The sequence below is a fragment of the Pinus tabuliformis genome, chromosome 9 (assembly GCF_031772625.1).
Source record: "Pinus tabuliformis cultivar Carrire ecotype Pingquan chromosome 9, CPIR1, whole genome shotgun sequence".
Classification (NCBI taxonomy): Eukaryota; Viridiplantae; Streptophyta; class Pinopsida; order Pinales; family Pinaceae; genus Pinus; species Pinus tabuliformis.
The window spans coordinates 1,671,511,986-1,671,526,867 of NC_142307.1; positions in this window are offsets into that span (position 1 = coordinate 1,671,511,986).

Genomic DNA, 14,882 nt, shown 5'->3' on the forward strand with positions numbered 1-14,882 from the left:
AAGTGATATCACAGTGTGATGGAAAAAATAAGACATTGCAATGTGGTGAATTGAAATTAGCATTGCAATGGGATGAATAAAAAATCAGCGTTACAATGTGATGAAAAAATAAACATCATAATGTGACGAACAAAATTTCATGTCTTATTTTGATGAATATGAACGAATCCCATAATATGATGAAAAAAAAATTGATTTATGAATGAGATGAACAAAACATGACATTGCAATGTGCTTAACAAAATAATGTCATCGCAATGTACTGTACTCAAGCTCTTGCTGTAATGTGATGAACTATAATTTTGATTGCAATCATGATGAATGAAAATTGACATTACATTGTGATGAATAGAAATTGAAATGACAATGCAATGAACAAAAAAGATCAGAATTAACCACAAGAAATGAATTTACAATGCGATGAGAAAATCCATTGTGAAACATATCCAATAATAGTTAACCTGGTAAACCATAGTCACCTATGGTTACATAGTGGAACATGATCATCCATGGTCAACTATCATCAATATAGTCAACCATGCTTTTCTATGGTCACGATGGCCAATTGAGTTCAAACGTGTTTGACATAAATGGCCAACCTCATGGTCAACATCACAAAGCATGGTAAAAAATTCTCAACCATGGTTAAACATGTTCAAGGATCGTCAAACCAAGTCAATCATGATCAACCATATTCAATCATAGTCAATGATGGACTACATTTTTAAGCATGGTTGACCATTGTCAACCATGCTCAAACAATATCCAAAGTTACTCAACCAAGGTAGACCATGGTCTACGTGATCAAACATGATAACGAAGCTCAACATAGCTAACCATGGTGAATAGAGAAAACCATGGTAAACCAAGATCAACATGCTTGCACCAAGGTCAGCAAGGGTATACATTGTCAACCATGGTGAAACTTGGTCAACACAGTTTGCATCATCCGCATAGACAAACATGGTGAATATCAATCAACATGTTGAACATGGTTGAATGTGTTCAAACTATGGTCAACAATGGTTTGTCTAGTCAACATGGTCAAATCATGTTCAATCATGGTCAATCACATTCAGCCTTGTTCAAGCAAACTCAACCATGTCAATGCATAGTCAAATATGATCAACAAGTTCAACCACTATCACACCATCTCAACCATGGTCACCATAATCAAACATGGCCATCTGCAACCAACCATAGTCAACGCAATATATCATAGTCAACTATAGATAAGCATGGACAACCATATGTTTACCATAATAAACCATAGTCAACCATATATTTACCATAATAAACCTTTATCAACCATAACTTGATCATATTTAACAATAGTTAACCAAGGTCAACAATAATTAACTATGGCCTACTAATCCTCATCAAATGCTCTCGTCATCAACTAACACAACAACATTATTAAACATAGTTGATACACATCTATTAATACTATTAATTTTTTCAAATAAGAAATAAAATAATTTACAAATTTCACTCTTAACGATATAATTATGATGATATGTAAACAACTTAATTCCGATAAATAATAAAAGATTATCTCTTGAAATAGGAAGGGAAGATGTATATAAAAAAAATAGGGCTCAACAATCTTTCTAATACATAGGAAACCATTTTAATTATAAAATGAAGATCGATAAGTTAAAACTATATTGGTCAATGTTCGACTTCTTACATCCATATGTTTGTTGTATGATGGCCCACAACCATTAGCATTAGATAGTGGGCCGGCAGAAAGTTAAAGTGTGCATGGGATTGTTCATTTTGCGGCCATGTGATGAAGTGTTCATGCATCTACTTATGTTTGAGTGCGGGACACTGAATGTGCCTACAGATGCCCAAGTGTTCGAACAGAGTTGGAGATGCCCATGTGTAGACATTCCACACGCATCAAACACATTTTAATATATGGGGGATTGGGCATCGAAGACTTCTATACTCAAATTAGAACAATTACATCGAATGCCGACTACATTGGGTCTTTTCATAATAGTCTTGTATTTGCTTTTTTCCAAAATTATTTAGGTTCTGACTATACGTTATTTTTAACTTCGTAAACGTTAAAAATATTTTATTTCTTTCGTCCACTAGTATTTTTCATTATTCATTATAGTATTTTGTTCTTTCTCCATCCAATTATTTATTTCGTTCAATTGTATTTTTCATTATTGTATTTTGTTCTTTCTCCAAGAGAATTGCGTGTCATGTTCCACATTTCTTTGATCGAAGTCCTATATGCGGATTTAGATGGAGTAAAACCAACCGCTATTACGGATCATTATTTTACCATTATAAATTTTACTAGCATACACAAATTAATTATCACTTATCATTTTTAATAAAATCAATTTATTATTTACTTTGCGATATATATATATATTTGCAACTTCGCGACTAACTTTACTTTTTCTCTTATTCTGATTCTTTCAAATAGAACTAAATTTCCAGCTATTTAATTTTTTAATAAATTTTTTTCCCTGTTATTTTTTTAATAATTTCTTGTTATCTTCCATCCTTGTATCCATGAACACTATGCATCACACATCCTCTTACTGAGGCAACCCATACTGTGTCCAATTTGTTGAAGGCATACAACTCTTTGCTTGATTAACAATTTAGTTGCATCTGTCCTCATGTATTTCAGCTAGCACAATCATTTACATTCCTTTCAAGGAATTCATTAACCACACCCATATTCCATGTTTTACATCAATCTAATCTATTTTCCTTAAGGTATCATGGCTCAAACATCTAGAACACTTTTCCTGTAACTAGAACCAACGCATTTTAACTTAGGCATTTCATAAGCCACTTATGCCTTTAACTACATTTATTACAACCACATCACCCCGTCAAGTCCGTTTGAGTATATTTAGGTACGGACACTACCACGGCATACATTCTAACAATGCACTCTAGCATCACCTTAAACTTAAGGCATCTAATACTTCCCACATATACTTACTGATATGCATTCATATTCATGAAATGCATCTACTACAATTTCTATCCTTAATTATAGTTCATTCACATATGTTGATTCACATATCATCTTCTCATAGATAGCATTCTTTCAATACACAACTACTATTCATGATCAACTTCAGGAAGTACCATTGCTACCAAACATAACCAGTAAGCTCATTGTATCCATCCAAATGCATCTCTATGGTGTACCATTGGCCCTCGAGATCTAGTGTTTGAAAGAAAACTCTTATATTATTTGTATCAAAGCTCCAAATTCATCACCCCTAAACCCATTTATTCCAAGTGTTAAACCTTAGCTTTGATACCATTTGTAACATACTCAACCCCTTAATTCCCGACGAAGGGTTATCCAAACTCATCCTCCTAAATCACCTTAAGGAAATGTGGTTATCAAGATTCAATTTCCTTCAACCACCTCAAAATTTATTTATGAGACCACCATCATCTTTTCTCATTGAAAGCCTTCCAATTATACAAAATTCATCCAAATCCAAGCTCCATTTATTAGGTTATGTCCATATTATGCCCCAAGTACCACATCAAAATTTGTACCAAGCCACTTGGAACCTGCATCCTTTTTCTCATGAGTTATCATCACACAAGGCTATGTAAGCAATCACATTAGCCTTCGCAATCCTTGCCAACACCTTATCGGGGTCTATCGGGAGGAAATTCCAATTGCTCATTTCCCAATACCCAATATTCTAATATCTCAAAGCTTGATAGCATGCAATCTAATCATATACTTTCCTCTAACATCCAATAGCTTATAAAATAATAGGGTGAAGTCCGATAAGTTGTAGTATTGATCATCGATTGAAGGCAATATCTTTATTTTTCAATAATCATTATCGAAATCCATAAGTGTTAGGGATATATGTTGGTTTTTGTTCAAAGTATTCCCTAACACCCAACATCTCAATATTTGATAATCCAATATCCTAATGTTAGTATGCACTCTAGCTAGTCCATGTTACCTTGCCACATCAACACCACATATGTAAGCCATCTCATCAAATACTTACCTTCATGCCACATAATCTTGTCATGTACACATGCCACATCACTAAGACCTAATTAATGTGATGTCATCATGAAACATCATCCTTCCAAGTATTGGGCCATGAAATAACATAAAACTTTGCTTCATGAGTCCTCACTTGATTCCATTGATGGATGTCAATTGATGGCAATATTCATGTTAATCAAGGGCCTTGTTGGGATTTTTTAATATCAAGGAATTTTCAATAGTGATTATTTGTGATACTCTTAACACCCAACATCTAATACTTTGATGTACATGTCAAAAATATCTTACATATATGTTAAAAATTCTATTTATCTTAATGTGTGCAATAGATCAATAAGATTGCGAATTAACATAAATAAAAGAACATAAAGCCAATATGAGAAAACATAGACAAATAACACGGTATTTGATTAATGAGTGCACCAAAACCTCTCTCGCTACCTCTTCGGGCCACTTCTCAATCAAAAAACCACTCTTATTAGGCTTCAAATGTGCACTTACAACAATCACATCAAAATCATAGGTTTAGATGCAGAAAAGTATTGCAGAATCGAGCTTAGCATGGAAAATCATGAAATTTGAGTACAAACTCGACTACATTTGGGCCAGGTGACCTCAAGACCCCCAAAAGTCATTCTCCACCTGCAACACTACCAAATTTGGAGAAACTTTGCCAATCTGGAGCAATTCCTCTAACTGTAGCAAAGGTCTTCTAACTCTCGTGTTGGTGATCCCCGTTCCTACCACTTCAAAATAAGTTAAGTTTCATTCTCTTGACACATAAGTGTTTTAGTACATTGGTTTATAAAACTTTGTGGGGCAGGGAAGGTCGGAGGTTTGACTCCCCTCGAACCCATCCTATGGCGCATTTTTCGTGATGAACATTGACTATGCAATTTGATAAAGTTTCGATGTGTCGATCATATCTGCATGCTAATTTAGAGGTGGGGCTGGCAGATCCACCAGTTATGGCAGGCACACTCCCCTCTCATTTATCTCTGCCTCCACCATTTGACAATAAATACAACTAATTCACGATCATATCACGAACTATCCACCGGAAAGTTGGCTAGCCAGATTTGGTGAGGTCTTTGCCAGATTTAGAGGTTGAAGTGTTCGATTCCCATGAAGTTTGTTGCAAGCTTTTTTGGAATTCCTTGGGCTAATTGGCCTCAATCCGAGCTTCTACGTGGTGGCTTTGGATTGGTTCTATGGTCACCACTATCCAACTGTGCACCCAGTCACTGCTAAGTGATGCAATCGTGTGTCGCTCTCGGGTGGTGCTATGTGTCCCTTCTTTTCGCAAAACTGGACAAACTTCAAATGAGCATAGAATTTGCATACAATGTCCATATGATGTGTCATTTAGTGCGTTCAGTGTGCATCATCGAGCACTTCAACATGTTACTATGTGCAGATGCATTTCAAGCCTTTTGAAAATGAGCATTTACATTGATCCACCTGGATCACTCCTTCCCACTCAGAAGAGTTTGGACCACCAAAAGTTGGTTTTATTCTAAAAATAAGTGAGGATATAATTCCTTCACTCTCCCTATTTCTATCCATCGAGCCTTGTTGGGATTTGTGCCTTTTAGCCTGATGCGTAGGTATTGCATATCTCTGTGTTTTGAAGTTCTGATCCTTTTTTCCAAAATTACATCCTCCTGAATTTCATTCATGTATTCTGGAGCGAAATCTTCTATGGATGGTACTTGACTTTGTTCTTCTTGATCATCGATTGCAGAAGGCTCATAAAGGCAAAATTTTTCCACATTTACCACAAAATAAATTTACATGTAATTTCTAACTCTAAATGAAAATCGTTATTACCAATATTGTCCAAGATTTCGAAGGGACAATATCTGATTGGTTTTATCCTTTTACCTTCACCTTGAAGTTATGATCCATCATGTGCTGGTCATGTCTTGCTTTGTACTCTGCCTCACTCTTCTTCAGTTGTTCCTAAAATGCTTCTTGTATCAACTGAACCTATTCGATCAAGTGACTATCTGTGTCCTTCTCACTTCGTCCATTTGTTACAACATCTTTGCCAAAAATAAATTTCAAAGGAGACTTAGGTACCTACCCAAAACAAGTCTCGAAAGGAGATTGTTGAGTAGAAGAGTTATTTTCTTGATTGTATGCACATTGTTTATAAGGTAGATATTTGTACCAAAGTTTTGGATGCTTGTTGGTGTATCCTCGAAGCAATTGAACTAATGTCCTGTTGACTACCTCTATCTATCCATTCATCTGTGGATGAAATGTTGTGCTCTTCTTAAATTTTGTGTCCATGAATTCCCACAAACTTGACCAAAACTAACCAACAAATCTAGTGTCTCGATTAGATATAATTGATGTGGGCAATCCAAAATGAACCTATACATTTTCAAAGAACAACTTAGTTGTTTGTTCAGTTGTGACCTGCTTAGTACATGGAATTAAAATACACATTTTACTGAACCTATCCACTACTACATACAAGTAGTCATGACTTTCCCTAGACATAGGTAATCCTCTTGCAATGTCCATTGGAATACTTTCCAATGGATGACTTGGAATAGGCAATGGATTATACAGTCCCAACTTTCTATTACTAGGTTTGCTAATGGCACACATAGAACATCCCTTTACATATTTTGATACATTATCAATCATTCTTGGCCAGTAACAAAATCTTTGAAGATGTGCAACTATCCTGTTGATGCCAAAATGTCATGCAAATAGAGAAGTATGTGCTTCTCTTATGACATGAACTATTTCATTCATTGGAATGCACAATTTTCCAAGATGATATAATTTTTTTTCATGGAAATGATAATCAAATGCTTCACTTTTCTTGCCATTTGTTAAAGTTGCATAAATTTCCTTAAAGTCATCATCCTTAGCATATTGTTCAATATATTCTTCATGTGATACTCCATTATGCTTAAGAACCGTTGATGCATCAATGGTTGGTCTTGATAATAAATCAACAACTTTAATATGTATGTATTTCTTACATTTGATTACTAAATGAAATTGTTGTATAAAACCTATCCAATGATAGTGCCTTGATTGTTGCAACTGAGTTTGTGAATGCAAATATTGAACTGGTTGATGATCTGTGGGAATTATTGTTTCCTTACCAAGCAGATAATCTTTCCACTTCTTTATGCTTTGAGCTAGTGTAGATAATTCTTTATCATGTGTAGGATAGTTAGCTATTGTTGAAGTAAAAGTTTCAAAATGAAAGCATATAGGTATTTTGTGTTGGAGAAACACATCTCCCATGGCATAGTTACTTGCATATGTCTCTATCTCAAATTTTTGCTACAAATATGGCAATGTTAATGTTGGTGCAGTACTTATCTTTTCTTTCTGTGCATCAAAGGCTTTATGTTGTTTTCCTCCCCACTGAAACTCTTATTTAATACTTGTTAAAGCATGCATAGGAGTTTAAAATAAGGGAGAATTTTGCGATGAACTTCCTCCAATATTTTGTTGCACCTAAGAAGCTACTAACTTTTGTAGTAGTTCTTGGGCATGGCCAGTTTACAATAGACTCAACCTTTGAAGCGTCGATCTTTAACTCACCACTCCATACAATATATCCTCAGTAAACTAATGAAGTTATACCAATTTGCATTTGGACAATTTTACAGATAATTTTTCATTTCTTAGCACATCTAATACCTGCTTTACATGCTTTACATGATCATTTAAATTCCTACTAAACACAGGAATATCATGTAAGTAAACTATTACATAAATATCTATTAATGGTCTAAATACATCATTCATGACGCACATAAATGTAGCTAGTGCATTTGTCAAGTCAAAGGGCATGACCATCCACTCGAAGAGTCTGTGCTTGGTCTTGAAAGCTATCTTCCAAATATCCTTTTCAACAACTCTAATTTGATGACATCCATTACACAAATCCATCTTAGTAAAATACACGACATCCTTAAACTAATCTAACAAGTCATCAATACATGGAAGAAAATAACAGTTCCTTATTGTTATCTTGTTCAAGTCCTGAAAGTCGACATGCATCCTCCATGAATTGTACTTCTTTCAAACAAAAATTATAGGTGAACCACACGGAGATGTGCTTGGACGAATCATACCTTTATCAAGCAATTCTTGAACCTGCTTCTTTATTTCTTCATTCTCTACTGTTGATAACCTATACATTCCAATGTTAGGTAAAAAGACATCATGTTGCAACTGAATTTAATGTTCAATTTGTCACTTAGGCAGAAGACCTTTAGGTTCCTGAAACAAATCATTGTAATCATAAATAACCTTAACAAGATCTTTCAATTCAAGCTAACAAGCTTCAAAGGCATTGGAATCTGTAATTTCCTTTGTTTTTACAACCATAAGCATGAACTGTTTGCTAGAATCAAATATTCCCTTCATTTGTCCTGAGTTGATGAGTGAAAAATTATTCTCGAACTTATGTGCTCTAGCGGTCTAATTTACTCCATATTTAGTTAATTAATATTTGTTTTCTTCTCAAAAGAAAATAGCCTTTCTATCATACAAAAATTGACTACCAAGTACAATTCCACATATATCAAGTGGGACTATATCTAATTCTTCCTCATCCATGTATTGTGAGCCTATGGAAAAATGAAGTTTACATTGTTTAGATACTTGAAGTTTTTTTTGTCACAAGCCCATCCTAATGGATATGGTTTTGGATGAGAAGTAGTTACAATTCCCAACTTTTTAAAAATAGTTTTGGACATCAAAATGACTTGCGACCCACTATGAAACAAAGTATCAATTTTGTTATGTTTAGAAATTACTCTACTATGAAAGAGCTCATTTATTTTCCTTTCATCATTTTCCTCATTATGAACTTTAGAAGAGTTGGTACTAGCAATAAGATTTTTACCTTTAATTCCCGTGGCTATCACCTTCCACTACAACAAAACCAGCGATTAGCATCCCTTTTTACTTTTTTTTTTGCATCTGGAGCCCATTTTTGGTGCTATTTGCATCCATTTATCAAATATGGTGCAAAACTTGACACAAAATTTGCATCAAGTTTTGCACCAAATCTTACACCAAGTTTAGCACCAGGTATTGCAATAGGTTTTGCACCACATTTTGCACCAAATTTTATGCCAAGTTCTGTGTCATCCTTTACACCAGGTTTTGTTCCAGGTTTTGCATCAAGTTTGGCACCTAATTTTGTTTGACATACTTTTGCATCCTCATTTGCATCCACTTTTTGCACCTACACTTGCATCAACTTTTGCATCCTTTTTTGCATCCTTTTTTAAATCATTTTTTGCATCCATTTTTTCATCCATTTGTGCATCCCTTTTGCGCTAAGTTTTACATCAAGTTTTGTGTCTAGTTTTGCATATAATTTTGCATCTACTTTTGTTGCATCCACTTTTCCATCTTGTTTGGCATCCATATTTACATCCTCTTTTGCATCTATTATTGTACCCACTATTGCATCTAATATTTTTGTGCCACAATTAGCACCTAGTTTGGCACCTCCTTTTGCACCCACTTTTGATTATAATTTTGCATCCATGTTTGCATCCTCATTTGCGTCTAGGTTTTCATCAACTACTACATCTATTTTTGCATCCCTTTTTGTATCCAATTTTGGACCAGGATTTGCATTGGGTTTTGTGTCTCGTTTTGCATCTACTTTTGCATCGACTTCTATTGCATCCACTTTTGCACACAATTTTGCATCCACTGTTGCACCCATTTTAAATTTCACTTTTTGCATCCCTTTTTACATCTTCATTTGCATCATACTTTGATTCTTTTTTTGCATCTATCATTACATCCACTTTTGTTATGCCACAATTTGCACCATGTTTTGCACTCACTGTTGTATCCACGTTTGATTCCAATTTTGCATCCATGTTCACATCCTCTTTTGCATCAAATATTGCATCTATTTTTGCATCCACTTTTGTGTCAGGTTTATGCATTGGGTTTTGCATCTCGTTTTGTATCTACTTTTGCATCTACTTACATTGTATCCATTTTTTGCATCCAATTTTGTTTTGCCTGTTGCATCAATATTTTCTTCCACTTTTACATCCATTTTTGCATCTTATTTTGCATATCTTTTGTCTATTGTTACATCAACTTTTCTTGCACCATATCTTGCGCCTACCATTGCAACCACATTTGCTTCCACGTTTGCATCCACTTTTGTTTCATCCATTTTTGCATCTGCTTTTGTGTCCGTTGTTGCATCCACATTTGTTTCACCACAATTTGTGCCAAGTTTTACACCTACCATTGGACCCATGTTTGCTTCCACTTTTGCCTTCATGTTTGCATCCAAGTTTGCATTGACAACTGCATCTACTTTTGCATCCACTTTTGTGTCAGGTTTTTGATGTTGTTGTGCATCTACTTATGTTGTATCCACTTTTCATCCAATTTTACTTCTATTGTTGCCCCCATTTCTATGTTCGCTTTTGCATCCCTTTTCCAACACTCATCATATTTTCTGCATTGATGATATTCCTTATGGCATTGACAATTATGAACAATTGATGAAAATGTCAATAATATTGACAATGATGAAAATGAAGATGATGGCGATGACATGAATTGTGATTATGATGATAAAGACGATAGTGGTTACAATGACAATGATGATGATGGCAATGATTATGATGATGACGATGCTAATGACGTTGGTGAATCTTCCCAATTTTAGATGTTGTCATTTTCATAATCATAAGCATTATCTTTGGTGTCATCATCATCATTTTCATCTAGGTCATCATCAAAAACTATAATGGCATGAATGATGATGATGATTACAACAATGTCGATAGAAATTACATTAATGATGATGATGTGGATGATAAAAATGACAATGACGATGATAATGGTGGTGATGATGATCATCATCGATCATCTCTCAAAAATAGAGTTGTTATTTCTCTTACGTATATCAATGTGTCCTAAACAACCCTTTTCTAGCACTGATCACATTTTTTGGGTTGATGATATTTCTTACAACATCTACAATTATGAACAATTGCAAACAATGTCCATAATGATGATGATGATGGCATGAATGGTGATTATGATGATAATGTAATGATGGCAATAACAATGACAAGGATGTGATGATGATGACAATGATTATGATAATGAGAATGACCTTACAATCTTATGGATTCGTGAACAATTACTAGTTTCAATACCATCTTCTGGATACGTATTACTATCATACTTTTTAGATTTTCTGTCTCTCTTGAGGTATCTTACTATAATGGTGTTGTCAACACTAGAAAGATATCTTGTTGTAATGGTGGTTCTAATGTTAGCACTAGCAAAGTTTTTGTTAAATTTTGGTTAAAAAAAACCGATTTATGCAATTATTTTGACTATCTATGTAAAAAAGTAAATAACATCCAATTATTTTGACTGTAGTCCCATTGATTATCATGAGTTCACCAGTTTGAAGACCATCTTCTACATACATATTATTATTAAACTTTTTGCATTATATCCCTCTTATATCTTGTTGTAATGGCAGTATTAGCACTAGAAAAATATCTTGTTGTAATGGTGATGTTAGTATTAGCACCAAAAAAATCACTAAATTTTGGTAAAAAAAAGTTTATCATTTATTTATTTTTAATTTGGGAAATTTTTGTTTTTATATTTTTTGTTTTTAATTCTATTTTTATGCAGTAATATTTTTTTTGGTTGAATTTTGGTAGTAACTAGTTTTTGGTCTAATCATATGTATTAACCATGTTCTTTATGCTACAAGTCTAATTGTTGGGACAAAATTGCTCTTTCAAATAAGTTGCAAAAAGCATATAAATGGAAGAATAGCGATGACAACTATTTTCATTGTCCAACTGTTCAGTATATCATGTATGAAAATATTCAACATTTTTATAAACAATGGATTAGAGGTGAGTCTGTAATTGTACATAATGATTGTATGATACATAAAAACAAAGTTTGTTTCATTGATGTGGTTAGGATCTACTTTGGATACGAAACCCTAGGTTTGGAAGTATGCAAATAATGAATTTGGTTTACCTTTGATAACAAATGAAATTTTATTTCTTTTTCCTCGTAAAACCAAGGAAGATATGGCAATAATTCTTGTTAGAAAACTACTTCTTGTTGAAGGTTTATAATTGGTTGCAAAAGTTCAACAACTGGGTATAGAAGTTTTTAGTTGCTATTAGGGAAACAATGTGATTATAGGTTTTAACAGACATAGATCATTCTTGGTATTTGATTCACTTTGAGAATATAAGTACACCAAAGTGGATTAGGTTATGAGTGGACTGGCAAAGCAACCCTTATTTGTTCCTTTTAGTTTTTGAGATATCTCAAGTTCAAATAGTGCTAGTAAATGGTTTCAAAGATGTTTGCTAGGGTTTTTCAACAAGGTCACTAGGTCCCAATGTAACATAGATACTTCATATTTGTTGAAAAGTAAAACCCCCACATAGCATTGAATAGATCATTAATGACTACCTAGAGAACTTAGACTAAATTAATCGTGGAAGTAAAAATTACAACCAAATTAATCATGAAAGTAAGAACTACAATTGAAAAAAACACACTTGGTAATATACAAGAATTCATCCTCGCCAAATCCAAAGTTGATGAATAATATGTTAAATCTTTAATGAAACTCATGAAAAATAATAAGCATGTTATCGATATAAGAGTGCATGAACTTGCTTAATGTATATTTGTTAATTGGAGATGATGAATATCTAAATAAAGTTGATGAATAATATGTTAAATATTTGATGAAACTCATGAAAGATAATAAGCATGTTTATCCATATAGGAGTGCACAAACTTTCTTAATGTGTAGTTTACGAGAAATTTTTCCAGCGTAAATCACAAGATATATCATTTGTTTAGGCGTTTCGAACCAACCAGTGTGGTTCATCGTCAGGACAAGTTGAAGAATCAGATCCAACTTTGCATGTTAAATAGTTTGAGCAGAGGGGATATTTGCACCTTAACCTTAACAACCCTTGCCCAAGATGAATCTATTTAATGGACTAGCTTGGATATGTTAGGTCTTGGCTTTCCAGAGTACCCAATCAATGCTTAACTCCCTAGTCCTAGCCAAAATTCACTCCTATTGAAGAGACAACTTGAACAATCTTGCTAATAAGATTAACAAGTTCGTTCCTTTTGATTGATTTACAAAAAACCTTAATGCCTCTCTTTTCTTATCCTCCTCTTCCATTCTCCAACAAAAACTTATTAATCTTATATCATAAACACTTTATATAGGTAAGCATTGTAATCATTTTCCTCAACTCAAACGGTACCTTTACACCTCAACCCATATAAGTGGACCTAAGTCCATGGCACAACCCATCACACTCTAAGATGGTTCTAATTGTCTCCTCCAAACTAGGACATAGCACACCTTAAATGCCAAATGGTTAAGTCATCCCAAATTTGTGGGATTTTTTCCTTCATGGAACACATTCTAGCTAGTGTTGATCAAACACAATGCACTAACACCACTAACACACACTAAAAGTCCTAGATAACCTTACGCTGTGGCACGCACCCAAGCACTTCGACTGCACCTCCATAAAATGCACCTTCAACTTTGGATGTCCCAAAACAGTAATATCCTAACCCAATATGGCCTACTTGTTAGATTTGTGTAGTTCCCTCCTTATCAGATCCTTGCACCTCCTTGCACTCCATGGTAAATCTACTCTAATGGTCACCTTCCAAGTTCCAACACTTCCTTTCACATCATGACATAACCACCGATATACATTACAACAACCTTAAACTTCTTTAGTGGGTTGCACATCTATTTCACATTTCTTCTCCATCTTACAAAGTGGTAGTGCCAAGGAGAGAGTATCAAGTTGCATCAAGGATTGCTCACTTAGTACCACTACTAAGTTGCCTTCGTGCAACTTGTCAAATCCCTTAATTTTGTTTCACAACTTCTCATAGGGCTTAACTTGCTTGTATACACATCTAAGTGAGACTACAATCCCCCAACCTCTCCCCTGCAACCCTTGTTAGAGTCTTCTTAGACGTGCAATCATGCGTCAAGCTGAATATAACACTAGCATCCCAAATATGCATGATCATTCCATATTTTAATGCTTCGCTGAAACCACATTATGACACTGTTTAAAATGAAATGTTTACATCTTAAGACAATGTACCTACTTTGCTTATGACAATTTAAACTATGCAAGTGGCTAAGAGAGGACTATATTTTCCCAGGATGAAAATATAGGGTCTTACAACCCCATTCACACAATAATTTTAATATATTTCACCCGAAAAAAGATACATACCCTACTCCTTTCAAATTTATCATATAATTTTAAGAAATTAACACTTGTTATTAACTATTAAATAGACTTACTATATATTCTCGTTTGTTTGCACCCACCTTATATGTAAAAACATATAAATATTTTCAATACAACCAAATTAAAATCATTTTTTTCCATTTAAAAATTATTAAATTCAAATTAAAAAAAATTACACCTAATAAACTTAAACAACAACCATAAAATTATATTATTATTATTATAAATATTTTCTAACCTAGCCAATAACCAAAAACATTATATAGTTACTTCTTTACTGATGTGAAAATAAAAAAAATGTATTTATTGTTTTAATAACACCTAATAAACTTAAACAACAACCATAAAATTATATTATTATAAATATTTTCCAACCTAACCAAGAACCAAAAACATTATATAGCTACTTAAATAGTGATGTGAAAATAAAAAAATGTATTTACTGTTTTTCACTATGAAATTAGCATTTTTGAAAAAAGGTAAAGCTTTACTTTTCTTTACAAAACCCCTCCCAA